This window comes from Antedon bifida, chromosome 6 (assembly GCF_963402885.1).
Source record: "Antedon bifida chromosome 6, ecAntBifi1.1, whole genome shotgun sequence".
NCBI lineage: Eukaryota > Metazoa > Echinodermata > Crinoidea > Comatulida > Antedonidae > Antedon > Antedon bifida.
Window position 1 is genome coordinate 12,658,588 of NC_136231.1, and position 15,615 is coordinate 12,674,202.

Sequence of the window (15,615 nt, forward strand, 5' to 3'; positions counted from 1 at the left end):
TTTTGAGTCCTAAACAACGGAATTCCTAAACATTATTGTATATATATTATATATTTTGTGTGATACAAATAAGCAAACATTGATGCATAAATTTGTAAAAAAAGTGAGAAAAAAAAGAAAGTTAACTTGATATTGCATTATAGATTATTGTCAGATTCATTCATTTATTTTAAGCAGTTTCAATAACATATATTGTAAAGTAAAAACAAGAACAAGATTACTAGCAGACTCTAGACATTTATAAAACTAAAATAAATTAAAATTAAAAATAGAAAGAGATGAGACAAAACAAGTATCAGTAAACAATTAGCGTGATGTTGACCACCTGATTTCCAGAGAAAAGAATTTAAGCTGCATCACACATTATTTTTAAAATAGCGTGCTTACCTACTTCCATTCCATGTTTCGTTTACGTCAATGGTGTTTATTAATTTCTGTCATTATCAATCATTACATGATTCGAGTTCTTCTAAAATAGATAACGAACATCGGATCATTAGGCGTAATTCTACAATCTTGCTATGTTATGGTACTTCATTACCATAACATAGCAAGATTACTTTATTAATTACTATTTAATGAATGTAATAATAAAAGAAATACATTAATCTTTATTATGTTTGTTGTATGTTAGACCAAAGTATATTGTTTAAATATTATCATTAAAATGTCTTCGTCGACAGTTATTCCTGTATACAAAATGTGAAGAAATATTTATTTATTTTAAACAATAAATAAACACTACCTATTATATTAAACGAAACACAACCAGTTCCAGTGTGTTATTAAATTTATATTGAATTTTCCGTTTTATTTCGTCTATTATGTTAGGCGGGCCCTAGACCTAACCGTAGGCCTACTGTGATGATATCCTGCCATTATAATATTAACTACTATATTAGCACTTTTTGCGTTCCATACTTTTTAGGGGCTGAGTTGACGGATTAGTTTTTGGCCGAGTTGACGTGAGGCCGAGTTGACTTGAGGCCGAGTTGACTTGAGGCCGAGTTGGCTTGAGGCCGAGTTGACTTGGGGCCGAGTTGACCTGGGCCGACTTTACGTGGGGCCGACTTGACTTTGGCCGAGACGGTTTAGAGCTGAGTTGGATCGAATTCTATCAAACGTATAAAGGAGGATTGTTTGACGAGATGAAAGTGAAGTCTGGTCTTTGTTTTTCAATGAAAACTGGAACCTTTTACAGGATTTGTTGGATCGATTGATAATGAAATCAGGAAATTTGAAAGCAGATGTGCAAAGGAGAAAGATCCTGAAATTGCTACGCACGTAGTATTAGAGCAGTACATTGACAGAGTTATAGCAACTGCTCCATACTAAGATGGTAAAATATTGGAGAGATGGCTTTCCTAAACACCATCATTACACCAAAAGAACATTACCAACTAGAGGGAGGCATGTCTCTCAGTGTCTAAGAACGCTTTAGAGTTGAAAAAACCCATCACTTGAACCTTACGCCATTAAAGAACATAGTTTCCTCGCTTGTTGTACCATAATCTGTAAAGAATGACGTCATGAAAAATTCTGGATTTAAAGAACAAGCCATCACAGATATATAATGCCGATGAAACCAAACTTAGTTTGGTGCACAATCTATCAAAGATTCAAGATAGATCAAGATAGAGAACTATCCAGTGTAAAATAAGTGGAAACAGAGTGAGAATGTAATAGTGCTAGCCTGTGCAAATGCTGCAGGGTTATTTACCACCCTTGATTATTAAAGGCCAGCGACTGAGCGATTTTTGAAAAACCATTCTACTGTAACATGCTTGCACAGAGTTGTTGATGATTGGTTAGAAAGTTTTAATGACTCAGAGGTCGTCGGCGCTTGTTTCTTAGATATATCCAAGTGCTTTGACACGATAGATCACTCAATTTTGTTATTTAAGCTTTACAAATATGGTTTCCATGAAAATGTTGTTTACTGGTTTAGTAATTACTTAAAAAACAGAAAACAGTTTGTATACTGTAACAATAACAAATCTACACTTAAAGAAATCAATATTGGTGTTCCACAAGGAAGTGTCCTGGGACCCATCTTGTTTCTCATTTTCATAAATGATATTTCGCAGTCTATAGTAAATGGAACTTGCAGCGTTTTTGCTGATGATGTTGTGGTTTACACCTCAGGTGATACTGCTAAGATAGTAAATGATTCATTACAAATAATTATTGATAACATTGGTAAATGGTATGATGGCAACCACCTCTCTATAAATACTGAAAAAACAAAGGTTATGTTACTAAGAAACAATCATACAGCTGACAGTAATGATTTAAATATACAAATTGGAACCAGTAAATTAGAACAAGTTGATAGTATAAGGTATCTGGGAGTCGTAATCGATGAAATGTTGGCTTGGAAACAAAATACTCAATGTATTAGTAAAAATATTGGATATAAAATAACAATGCTAGGTAAAATGGCTAGTAGTTTAAGTAAACCGTTACTGGAAACTCTATATATAAGTACAATTCAGCCTTGTAGTGATTATGCTATAACAGTCTGGGGAAATACGACAGAGTTAAACAAAAATATTTTAAAGCGACATCAAAAAAGAGCTGCTCGAATTGTAACTAACAACTTCGATTATATTAATGTAAGGGGTGACAACATCATCCAGAACCTATCGTGGCAAACTCTTGAAGAGAAACGAGATTTCTCCCTAGCATGTATAATGTATAAATGTGTTTACGGCCTTGCACCAATTAGATTAGTAAATGAAATTGAATTGATTCGCGATATTCACACCCACTTAACACGTGGAGTAGAAAATTTGAATGTAACAATACCTAAATACACCCTTAGTAAAATGAATTCGTCCTTTAAAGTTGCAGGCGCAAAAATATGGAACAATTTACCAATTAATATTAAATCGGCACCAACAATTACGTCCTTTAAGGCTAGATACAAATCTCATTTCTTTTCATAAAAAACTGACATGTATTATATTTAATTAAGTTTCTCTTTTGTATATTTTGATTAAGACAGGACCACAATGTAAAACAGATACACTGTTATCTGATTGTTTTATCCTGTATAAATATATTATTTATTATTATTTATTATTATTATTATTATTATTATTATTATTATTATTATTATTATTATTATTCTGTAATGCAGAATGCTCCTGCCGATTCTTTCTTTGGTGTCAGCAAATCACTGTTCATTGATACGGAGTTGTTTGACATGTGGTTTAGAAAGTTTTTTGTTGGTGCTCCTTTCCACCGAACACAAAAAATCATCTGTAACCTTTGGGTAAATTTGTTTTCCAATCATTGAAATCTGAATACAAGAAAGCATGTGAAAAGTTCCTTAAGAAAAATCCAGGAAAAAACACGGTTAAACTTTTACGGAATATTGAAAGATGCGTATTGCTGCTACATATAAGCGGGTTTTCTGCAACGGGTATATATCCTTTTAATCCAGATGCTGCTGCTGAGTTTCTACAAGCTTCAACTGTAGAGAACATTTTCGCGGATAAGCCTGTTAATTCAAATTAAGTCAATCCACAGGATCAACCCTTTCATGATTCGGCTGAACAAATTGTCAACTGCAATTCCACAGACAACCCTGGGCCAAGTATGTTTATCTACTCCTCTCTACCACTCGGATGGTACTTGGTTACATTTCAACAAGAATATTTATGTTAGTGTGGTATACATTACTTTTAGCTTTTTGATTCTTTTACTTTTAATTGATTTACAGCATTTTGGAATGCTATTAAGTATTGTGTTGATTTTTTTTCGACTTAAAATGTGAATAGACACCACAATTACTCTCGATAGGGTAATCGGGAAATGCCTGTGGTCCTCTATTTGTTTATAGGATTAACCATTTTTATATACTCGGATGCCAATAGAGACACAATTTAATACCATAGTGTGGTATTTAGGGGGAGGGGCAAGAAAACTGTAAAAAAAAATTAAATCTTCCGCAAACGGAACAGACCTCACAGAACGCCTTTGAGGAACTGAAAGCGCAATTTGGTGAGGTGTTTTTTGCCGGAGATCCGCTTGCTGAATTCTATGAAAGAGTCCAATATCCAGCAGAGACTCCTTCAATATATGCCGTAGAGCTAGAAGGACTTCTGAGAGAGGTGGAAGAAAGAGTGCAACATCAACAATGGTTGATGGCGACCATTATGCTGACGCAACAGTTTATGAGGGGAGTAGGAGATGCGCATGTAACACAGAGACTTCCTCCCATGAGACCAAGATCTATGATATTCAAAGAGGTAAAAGCAGAACTCCGTCTTATGGAACGGGAGAACAAGACTACAAAAACTGTACAACAACAGTCAAATCAAGTTGACCGTCCACAAAAAACGAAACTAGACAATTTAACAAAAGCAGTGAACGATTTAAAAGAACAGTTTACACAACTGCTGTCTATACAACAAGCCCAAGCAAGACCTGATTTCATAAGTGCCCAACAAGATGAAAATCAAGAACTTATAAGGTGCGGACAAGAAGGTCTTATTGCCGTTGGATGCAGAATTCCGTTAAACTACAATGTTCCACGGTGGAGACAAACACCACGAGTAAGCCTTAACAAGGTAAATACTTCTAATAATGTTTCCTCTTTTCGTAGTTCTCTTATAGGAGAGCCTAATGAGGATATCGTAGAAATTAATGGCGTCACCTATAGGTCGTTAATAGACTCCGGGTCCCAGATAACATCAATTACTGAAACTCTGTGGAAAGCTCATCCACAATTATGCAAACTAAATTTAAATCATCTTATTATTATATCGCATGAGGGCGGGCATTTGTGTAGGATGTGCTATGTGATTGCATTCTGTGTAGCGTGGGTAATTTATAGCGTGCTTACTACATGTGCGTTCTTTCTCTCATTGGACTCATTTGAAGTAACACGTCTAACGATTGTTGTCTTCAGATTTTAACATAGCTATTTTGTCTTGGGTGTCTTTTGTCCTTTTGGACACATTTAAGAGTCACATTTAGAGATTCTTTCAAATACTGTACTCGAGTCGAAGTTGCAGATTGTGTTTTTATCGACGTATTAACTGGTTTTTTTCCATAACGAGGACATTGGTTTAATATTCAAGATAAAGCTTTCAACATCCTGACGTAAGTGAGTACGTTCTCTTGATCTTTGGCTTAGTATAATAGAATGGTAACGACGACGTGTGAGGTAAGCCTGTGCGGACATTCGTTTGTCGTTTATTGTGAGGAATCGGAATTTTCTGGCATGCGCCTAGATCCAAAACACTATCAATAAAGTGTACAATTTTCCTCGATTTGTCTACGTCACCAGACATTGTTTACATTCACATCGGCGAAAATGATATTGGTGAACGTTCAAACGATTCAATTGTCCAAAACATTGTTAATCTCCTTGGGCTTGGTGTAGAATGTCAACGTGTGCTAGTTAGCCAAATGCTGAAACGGCATCCCCGTTGTGTGGGTCACACCTTTAACGATCGGGTCTCTGTCATTAATCAAAAACTTCAGTCAATTTATGCCGACGGTTGCGCGGCGGTTTTCCGTAATCAGTGAAACCAATAAAACCAAAATACGATTTATAGATTATTGTCAAGAAGGACTCCGGTGTAAAAATAGATAAAAACGTGTAAAGAACTTCGGGGAATGGTGTACATTAGGAGAAGAGATGTGGTTACGTTACTAAAGAAATTATAGGGCGTTGATTCATGACTCATTGGCTAGATAATGGACAAAGCTTTCCATTTACGTCTCCATTGTTGTTATAATATGGCTTTCATTGTTTTTATTGGGACTGGCCAAGTCTCTATAGCATCGTGTTACATAGGCCTAATATAACATAGTTAAAATTAAATGTAAATAAAATAATATATGGATTACGTACATGAAATAACGTATTATTGCTTCTTATATTTTTTCCAAGTCGCACTAGCTAGGCATAGTCTCAAGCACGCATTGCATAGCCCTAATATAACAGTTAAAATTAAATGTAAACAAAATAATATATGGATGTTACTGTACTTGAAATAACGTATTATTTATTGCTTCTTATATTTTTTTCCAAGTTGCACTAGCTAGACATAGTCTCAAGCACGCATTACATAGGCCTAATATAACAGTTAAAATTAAATGTAAACAAAATAATATATGGATGTTGATACTTGAAATAACGTATTTATATTGCTTCTTATATTCTTTCTATAGTTTGATTCTACAATAGCCTCAAGTTACAACTCTGCAATGAAATATTACATACATTATAAATGTATACATAAAATGACTTTACAAAAACACAATATAAATAAAATGTTCAAATATATATTTGCACATAAAAAGTGTAGGCCTACAAAAATCCAATGTATAATAATGAATCCCCGTAGCTAAAGTGGAACATTCGAAACGTCACCAGTCTGTTCTGGATCAACTGTTGGTCAAATACAATCCACGATTTAATGCAAAATGCACCCCTATTTTTTTCGAATGGAATAACCCTTAAAAAAAAACCCGGTAACTAAAATGCCCGTGGTCCGTTTTTTATTAGAGGGAATCATTTGTTCGGCGATTTGAATATTGCTGTTCCTGAATTATTTCCAATAGTTATCGCCATGGAAGTTTGGGGCTCGGCATTAGCTAACCGCTATATCTTGTTTTTCTGTGATAATTCAGCAGTTGTTGCTGTTATCAATAAGAAATCCGCTAAAGATTTGCTGTTTTTACGACTTATACGCCGTTTGGTTCTGGTTTGCCTCCGTTACATTATACAGTACATTTCCGTGCCTCACACATTCATGGAGTCTAGAATATTTTGGCAGATTTTCTATCAAGAGGGGAGTTTTTACGTGCTCTAAAGTCTTTTCTTGACCTTAGCCTCACCCCGTTAATTGTTCCTTCTTGTCAGATTTACATTTGGAAATTTTTTTGTTTAGGTATTGTGTGCACAGGTTCTCTGGATGCTGCTCCTCTCAATAAAGAAGCTGTATCACTGATACAATCATCGTTGGCACCAACGACCGTTGCGGCGTACCAACGTAGTACAGTATTAGGAAACTCGCGGCCTACAGCGACAAGGTAAAGGAAACGTGTTTATGATGTTTTTAAAATTAAAGGTTATATAACACAAATGGTTACAATAATGTTATTTTAACGTTTTTAAAACCCCATAAAAAGCGAAATATGTTTTAAAAACTGATATTTTAGGTTTTTAAAACTCTACAAATTAACGTTTTAAATATGAAAAATAGCGTTTTTAAAACCAAAACAATACGTCAAAAAAAATTTATTTTGACGTTAATTTAAATATCATTATTACCTTATCTTTATGTAATTTTAACGTTTTTAAAACCTCTCAAAACACAAAATATGTTTTTAAAACTGACATTTTAGGTTATATTTACCTGTAAAAACCGTATTTAAAACGTTTCAAACTGGACAAATTAACGTTTTTAATACAAAAAATTTGCATTTTTAAAACCATACAATACGTCAAAAAACGTTGCTTTAACGTTATTTAAATATCATTATTTCGTTATATATATACGTTTAAAATTTGTGTTTTAAACGTTGAAATAAAACGTTATTTCAACGTTTGCAAAATTCCACAAATTCACGTATTAAAAACGAAATATTATAACGTTTTTAAAACCAAAAAATACGTTAAAAAAAGTATTTTAACGTTATTATATCTAGGAATATTACGTTATAAATACGTTCCTTCCTTCTACAATCTGTAACTTTGTTTGCCCATTAAAGTAATTAAATCTAACCGCTAAACAAAGCAGAAAACGACCACCTACGGATATCCATACATTTTCAGTAAATTATTTGTTTTTTCTCATTTAGAATCATGGCTGGTGTTATTTTAGAGAATCTCAGTACCAAGAAGTTGTTCGGTTTTTGTGTAATCCTGCTAATAGTTCAGATAATTTGTTTCTTGGTCGGGGGACTTATCGCACCAAAACCTACAGATGCCAATAGTCACCTGACCACCAAATGTGTAGACCCTGCCGACAACGTTCATAAATGGTTTATACCCAACGGACCTGGAGAGTGTTCCAAAGTAGCTAACTTTGAAGAGGCAGCAAGGAAGTACATTGATGCGAATCAGATCGTTTTTTCGTTACGAATGCCACATAGATCGTATAATATGAGTCGTAGCTTCCAATTCATACTGACCATGATCAGATTGGAAACACAGTACAAGTTAACTGTTCCCGATGCACCAGAAGAAATTACAATGATTGTGCGTGTTGGTTACAGAGATAGTGATTATGAAGATTGGAAAGAACTTACTAGAGTAACAGAAACAAGAAAACTTGAATGTCTGCTGCACTCGAATGAAGACGAAGGACCAGTTGACGGTGACCCGTATAATTGTGAGCCTCTACCGTTCTTTGAATTAAGCACCTGCCATCATAAGCAGTACCTAATCAATATTCGATTACCGGTAGAATTTAACAAAGAAACCAATGAACAGAAGTACAACACTAAGTTAGGCAGCATCACTGATATTTGGATCATTGAGATTCATCAAACTGGTGGTTTTACTTTAGTATGGCTGACAATGAAGTCTGTCATGACACCTATTCCACTTGTTTTCCTCATCTGGTTCTGGCTAAGAATCTCCAAGTTAAATCGATCGCCAGTTCTTATGGAAAAGTTTGTTATGGTTCTGGGAATTTCTATTACCTTCCTAAATATACCAATTGAATGGTTCACGTTCTGGTTCAACATCCCATACATGTTGCTGATTAGTGACATACGTCAAGGAATCTTTTATGCCACGTTACTCTCGTCTTGGATTATATTTGTTGGTGAACATCTCATGGACACAGTTGAGCGAGCAAGATTGAGTGCGTACTGGAAGCAAGTCGGGACAATTGCTTTTTGTTGTTTTTGTATGTTTGTCTTTGACATGTGCGAAAGAGGAGTGCAGATTTCAAATCCATTCTTTACTTTATGGACAACAGAGACAGGCAAAAACCTGGCTATGCTATTTCTTGTTATGGCTGGGATCTGTTTAAGTGCTTACTTCCTGTTTCTATGTTTCATGGTGTGGCAAATATTCAGAAACATCAGTATTAAACGTCTGGCGCTTCCACACATGGCCAAAGCTAGACGCCTTCATTATGAAGGTTTGATTTTCAGATTCAAATTCTTCATGTTGTTCACTTTGTTATGTGCTGCCCTCACTGTAATCTTCTTCATTTTGAGTCAAGTTTATGAAGATCACTATAAAATGGGACATGAGAAGACACTTCAGATTAGCAGCGCCTTCTTCACCGGTGTTTATGGCATGTGGAACATCTATGTGGTCGCTGTCATCTTTTTGTATGCCCCTTCACACAAGCAAGTCTCCTCTGACAATGATGACAGCAGCGAAGGAAGTCATGTGGAGTTCCAGTTGGAATCTACATCCACGACGCCAGGGTCTGATGACCCACCGTCAGCATCAGCAGCAGCAACAACCGACCAATCAGAGCTTAAGAACCTCCTTACAAAAACCGCTATTGACTAATTTGATAATAAATCAGGAAAGAGTGTTCATTGCATAACGGTACACTGTATGTTCTTATACAAAGACCATATAAAATGTATAATGTGTCTCATACAAGTGGTCCAACTTATTATGTACACATGTATGCAAATCACAGACTAAAACTAACTTGATAATTACATTTCTCCTTGAAAACTTGAGTATTAAATATCATAATAAAAAGTGCCAAATATATTTATTTTTCTTTATTTATAAACTTGTAAGTTTGTAAACTTGATGTAAGTTTGTAAACTTGATGTAAGTTTGTAAACTTGATGTAAGTTTGATTGAGTGAAAGCTGTTCAATAATTGTAGTTAGTAACTTTAAAGGCCCCCACCAATATTTGTATATAACGTTTATTTAAGATAACATTGAGTGTAGTTAACCTAACTTGATATTTATAGTACATGATATCGTGTTACCAGAGTAGTATACATATACCATGAACCTAGGTCCATGCATATACCAAGCAATAAAATACATGCCTTGTTTAGGATTTATCCTTTCTGTGTCATGAAGGCTGGCCAAATAGATTCTTTATTAATTACTAAGGCAATTGTGTCCTAAGCCTACTAGACACCCGGTCTTATAAGAACAATTTGATACAACTTTGTATGCCAGACAAGTGAAATATTGAGCCCTCATAAAATATTATTCATGATGATAATTTATTGTTGAAATGTTTAATCGAAATATAACATGTATTATATATTTTCATTGTGTCAAGAATGTAATAAAATTGTATGCATACATAAAAAAATTAATTAGATTGGAATAAAGGTCAGAGTATGGTATTCTATGAATTAGTGCATTCTTCATGTTTCACGTATTATATTCTGGGAAATTTATATATTATTAGGGATGTTACTGGGTTACCTGTGTTTTATTATTATGCCATGTTTTCTATTAAACCAGATCGTGTATAGGCTTAGGTACATTAGGCATGTTACTTGCTGGCTTCTCCGTCGGAAGCTAATCGTGTATAGGCTTATGTAGATTAGGCATGTTGCTGTTTTTGACTGTGACAAATATCCGTGTTCTCTCAGAGATAAAATGCAAGTATGTCAATCACATGCTATCAAATCAGAAAAATTAATAAAGCTCTATCTAACACTATCAAACTAATTTTGATAAAAAAAGTGTGATGTTCCCAAATATGGTAGTGATAATATGATGCCATCATGTCCATATGGGCACACCATTTTTTGTTCGCATAAAGTTTTATATTTTAGAAAAAATAATAATAATTACATGTTTGTATGTAAGTTTGTTTGTCATCCTTGAGTATGCCAATCGATATATTGATCAAATTGAGCTGAAAATAACATGCACTCTGCATTTTCTCAAGTATTTTTCTCATTTGTATACGTGCTTTAATTCGTTTGAATATCAGTTTATGAATTATTCCTTGTTAGACCAGTGAAGCTTCATAATTTAATATTGAATATTGTGTCTAATGTAATATGGATGTGTACTGTACTTGAGTAGTGATGTGTAAGGTAATCAATATTAATCAATATACGATACTAATTGATTACTTTAAGATAATGTATGTTTAAATTATTGTTTGTGAATTACTGTTAGTGAGAATGCTTAATGAGTTGGCTTGAGGCCGACTTGACTTGGGGCCGACTTGACTTTGGCCGAGACGGTTTAGGGCCGAGTTGGATCGAATTCTATTAAACGTATAAAGGAGGATTGTTTGACGAGATGAAAGTGAAGTCTGGTCTTTGTTTTTCAATGAAAACTGGAACCTTTTACAGGATTTGTTGGATCGATTGATAATGAAATCAGGAAATTTGAAAGCAGATGTGCAAAGGAGAAAGATCCTGAAATTGCTACGCACGTAGTATTAGAGCAGTACATTGACAGTTATAGCAACTGCTCCATACAAAGATGGTAAAATATTGGAGAGATGGCTTTCCTAAACACCATCATTACACCAAAAGAACATTACCAACTAGAGGGAGGCATGTCTCTCAGTGTCTAAGAACGCTTTAGAGTTGAAAAAAAACCCATCACTTGAACCTTACGCCATTAAAGAACATAGTTTCCTCACTTGTTGTACCATAATCTGTAAAAAAAATCATCGATGAAGATTTATATAAACATTTGTCAAAACCGACTTTCTATTGACATCAGTATAGTATTTGAGACCGAATGAAAGCTAAATTCAAAAGCTTTGGTACATGGATGCATAAAACAAAGATTTCAGTTGGAGATTAGGCCATTAAACTTAGTGAAGAAAGACAACTATCAAGATTTCTTGTCATACAGCATTCTCGACCAGAGTTCTTGCCAAAACTTGAAACAACGATAGGAAACTATGGATTGGCCATCATACCAAGATCTTTATTTGCTAACGATGGATCACTACTTATACCAAGTGATAAATCAAGTCTAATACCTTTGAAAGTGATGAGCAATTCAAAAAGAAGGTCTACTCACACCGATGAACATTCCCCTTCTAGTACTATATGATCATGCATCACATATTAGTCTTCAACTCATCAATTATGCAAGAGAAAATGACATACATTTGTATTGCCTCCCACCGCACACAACAAATTATCTGTAACCTAAATTTAATTGTAATTGGCTAAATCTGTTTTCCGATCATTGAAATCTGAATACAACAAAGCATGCGAAAAGTTCTTCAAGAAACAATCCAGGCAAAGTAATAACACGGTTAAACTTTTGCAGAATATTGAAAGACGTGTATGTTGTTTCATGCATTATGGCGAATGCTGCTATAAGCGGGTTTTCTGCAACGGGTATATATACATTTAATCCCGATGCAGTTCGCAAGATTTAAATTTTGGATTTAAAGAACAAGCCATCACAGATATATAATGCCGATGAAACCAAACTTAGTTTGGTGCACAATCTATCAAAGATTCAAGATAGATCAAGATAGAGAACTATCCAGTGTAAAATAAGTGGAAACAGAGTGAGAATGTAATAGTGCTAGCCTGTGCAAATGCTGCAGGGTTATTTACCACCCTTGATTATTAAAGGCCAGCGACTGAGCGATTCTGTAATGCAGAATGCTCCTGTCGATTCTTTCTTTGGTGTCAGCAAATCACTGTTCATTGATACGGAGTTGTTTGACATGTGGTTTAGAAAGTATTTTGTTGGTGCTCCTTTCCACCGAACACAAAAAATCATCTGTAACCTTTGGGTAAATTTGTTTTCCAATCATTGAAATCTGAATACAAGAAAGCATGTGAAAAGTTCCTTAAGAAAAATCCAGGAAAAAACACGGTTAAACTTTTACGGAATATTGAAAGATGCGTATTGCTGCTACATATAAGCGGGTTTTCTGCAACGGGTATATATCCTTTTAATCCAGATGCTGCTGCTGAGTTTCTACAAGCTTCAACTGTAGAGAACATTTTCGCGGATAAGCCTGTTAATTCAAATTAAGTCAATCCACAGGATCAACCCTTTCATGATTCGGCTGAACAAATTGTCAACTGCAATTCCACAGACAACCCTGGGCCAAGTATGTTTATCTACTCCTCTCTACCACTCGGATGGTACTTGGTTACATTTCAACAAGAATATTTATGTTAGTGTGGTATACATTACTTTTAGCTTTTTGATTCTTTTACTTTTAATTGATTTACAGCATTTTGGAATGCTATTAAGTATTGTGTTGATTTTTTTTCGACTTAAAATGTGAATAGACACCACAATTACTCTCGATAGGGTAATCGGGAAATGCCTGTGGTCCTCTATTTGTTTATAGGATTAACCATTTTTATATACTCGGATGCCAATAGAGACACAATTTAATACCATAGTGTGGTATTTAGGGGGAGGGGCAAGAAAACTGTAAAAAAAATTAAATCTTCCGCAAACGGAACAGACCTCACAGAACGCCTTTGAGGAACTGAAAGCGCAATTTGGTGAGGTGTTTTTTGCCGGAGATCCGCTTGCTGAATTCTATGAAAGAGTCCAATATCCAGCAGAGACTCCTTCAATATATGCCGTAGAGCTAGAAGGACTTCTGAGAGAGGTGGAAGAAAGAGTGCAACATCAACAATGGTTGATGGCGACCATTATGCTGACGCAACAGTTTATGAGGGGAGTAGGAGATGCGCATGTAACACAGAGACTTCCTCCCATGAGACCAAGATCTATGATATTCAAAGAGGTAAAAGCAGAACTCCGTCTTATGGAACGGGAGAACAAGACTACAAAAACTGTACAACAACAGTCAAATCAAGTTGACCGTCCACAAAAAACGAAACTAGACAATTTAACAAAAGCAGTGAACGATTTAAAAGAACAGTTTACACAACTGCTGTCTATACAACAAGCCCAAGCAAGACCTGATTTCATAAGTGCCCAACAAGATGAAAATCAAGAACTTATAAGGTGCGGACAAGAAGGTCTTATTGCCGTTGGATGCAGAATTCCGTTAAACTACAATGTTCCACGGTGGAGACAAACACCACGAGTAAGCCTTAACAAGGTAAATACTTCTAATAATGTTTCCTCTTTTCGTAGTTCTCTTATAGGAGAGCCTAATGAGGATATCGTAGAAATTAATGGCGTCACCTATAGGTCGTTAATAGACTCCGGGTCCCAGATAACATCAATTACTGAAACTCTGTGGAAAGCTCATCCACAATTATGCAAACTAAATTTAAATCATCTTATTATTATATCGCATGAGGGCGGGCATTTGTGTAGGATGTGCTATGTGATTGCATTCTGTGTAGCGTGGGTAATTTATAGCGTGCTTACTACATGTGCGTTCTTTCTCTCATTGGACTCATTTGAAGTAACACGTCTAACGATTGTTGTCTTCAGATTTTAACATAGCTATTTTGTCTTGGGTGTCTTTTGTCCTTTTGGACACATTTAAGAGTCACATTTAGAGATTCTTTCAAATACTGTACTCGAGTCGAAGTTGCAGATTGTGTTTTTATCGACGTATTAACTGGTTTTTTTCCATAACGAGGACATTGGTTTAATATTCAAGATAAAGCTTTCAACATCCTGACGTAAGTGAGTACGTTCTCTTGATCTTTGGCTTAGTATAATAGAATGGTAACGACGACGTGTGAGGTAAGCCTGTGCGGACATTCGTTTGTCGTTTATTGTGAGGAATCGGAATTTTCTGGCATGCGCCTAGATCCAAAACACTATCAATAAAGTGTACAATTTTCCTCGATTTGTCTACGTCACCAGACATTTTTACATTTTAGTTTACATTCACATCGGCGAAAATGATATTGGTGAACGTTCAAACGATTCAATTGTCCAAAACATTGTTAATCTCCTTGGGCTTGGTGTAGAATGTCAACGTGTGCTAGTTAGCCAAATGCTGAAACGGCATCCCCGTTGTGTGGGTCACACCTTTAACGATCGGGTCTCTGTCATTAATCAAAAACTTCAGTCAATTTATGCCGACGGTTGCGCGGCGGTTTTCCGTAATCAGTGAAACCAATAAAACCAAAATACGATTTATAGATTATTGTCAAGAAGGACTCCGGTGTAAAAATAGATAAAAACGTGTAAAGAACTTCGGGGAATGGTGTACATTAGGAGAAGAGATGTGGTTACGTTACTAAAGAAATTATAGGGCGTTGATTCATGACTCATTGGCTAGATAATGGACAAAGCTTTCCATTTACGTCTCCATTGTTGTTATAATATGGCTTTCATTGTTTTTATTGGGACTGGCCAAGTCTCTATAGCATCGTGTTACATAGGCCTAATATAACATAGTTAAAATTAAATGTAAATAAAATAATATATGGATTACGTACATGAAATAACGTATTATTGCTTCTTATATTTTTTCCAAGTCGCACTAGCTAGGCATAGTCTCAAGCACGCATTGCATAGCCCTAATATAACAGTTAAAATTAAATGTAAACAAAATAATATATGGATGTTACTGTACTTGAAATAACGTATTATTTATTGCTTCTTATATTTTTTTCCAAGTTGCACTAGCTAGACATAGTCTCAAGCACGCATTACATAGGCCTAATAAAACAGTTAAAATTAAATGTAAACAAAATAATATATGGATGTTGATACTTGAAATAACGTATTTATATTGCTTCTTATATTCTTT

At 35.0% G+C, this 15,615-nt stretch overlaps 1 pseudogene; it reads left to right on the plus strand.

Moving 5' to 3' along the window:
- Positions 1-7,753: 7,753 nt before the first annotated feature.
- LOC144845649 (protein wntless homolog pseudogene) lies at positions 7,754-9,499 on the plus strand (annotated as a pseudogene).
- The last annotated feature ends 6,116 nt before the right edge of the window (positions 9,500-15,615 follow it).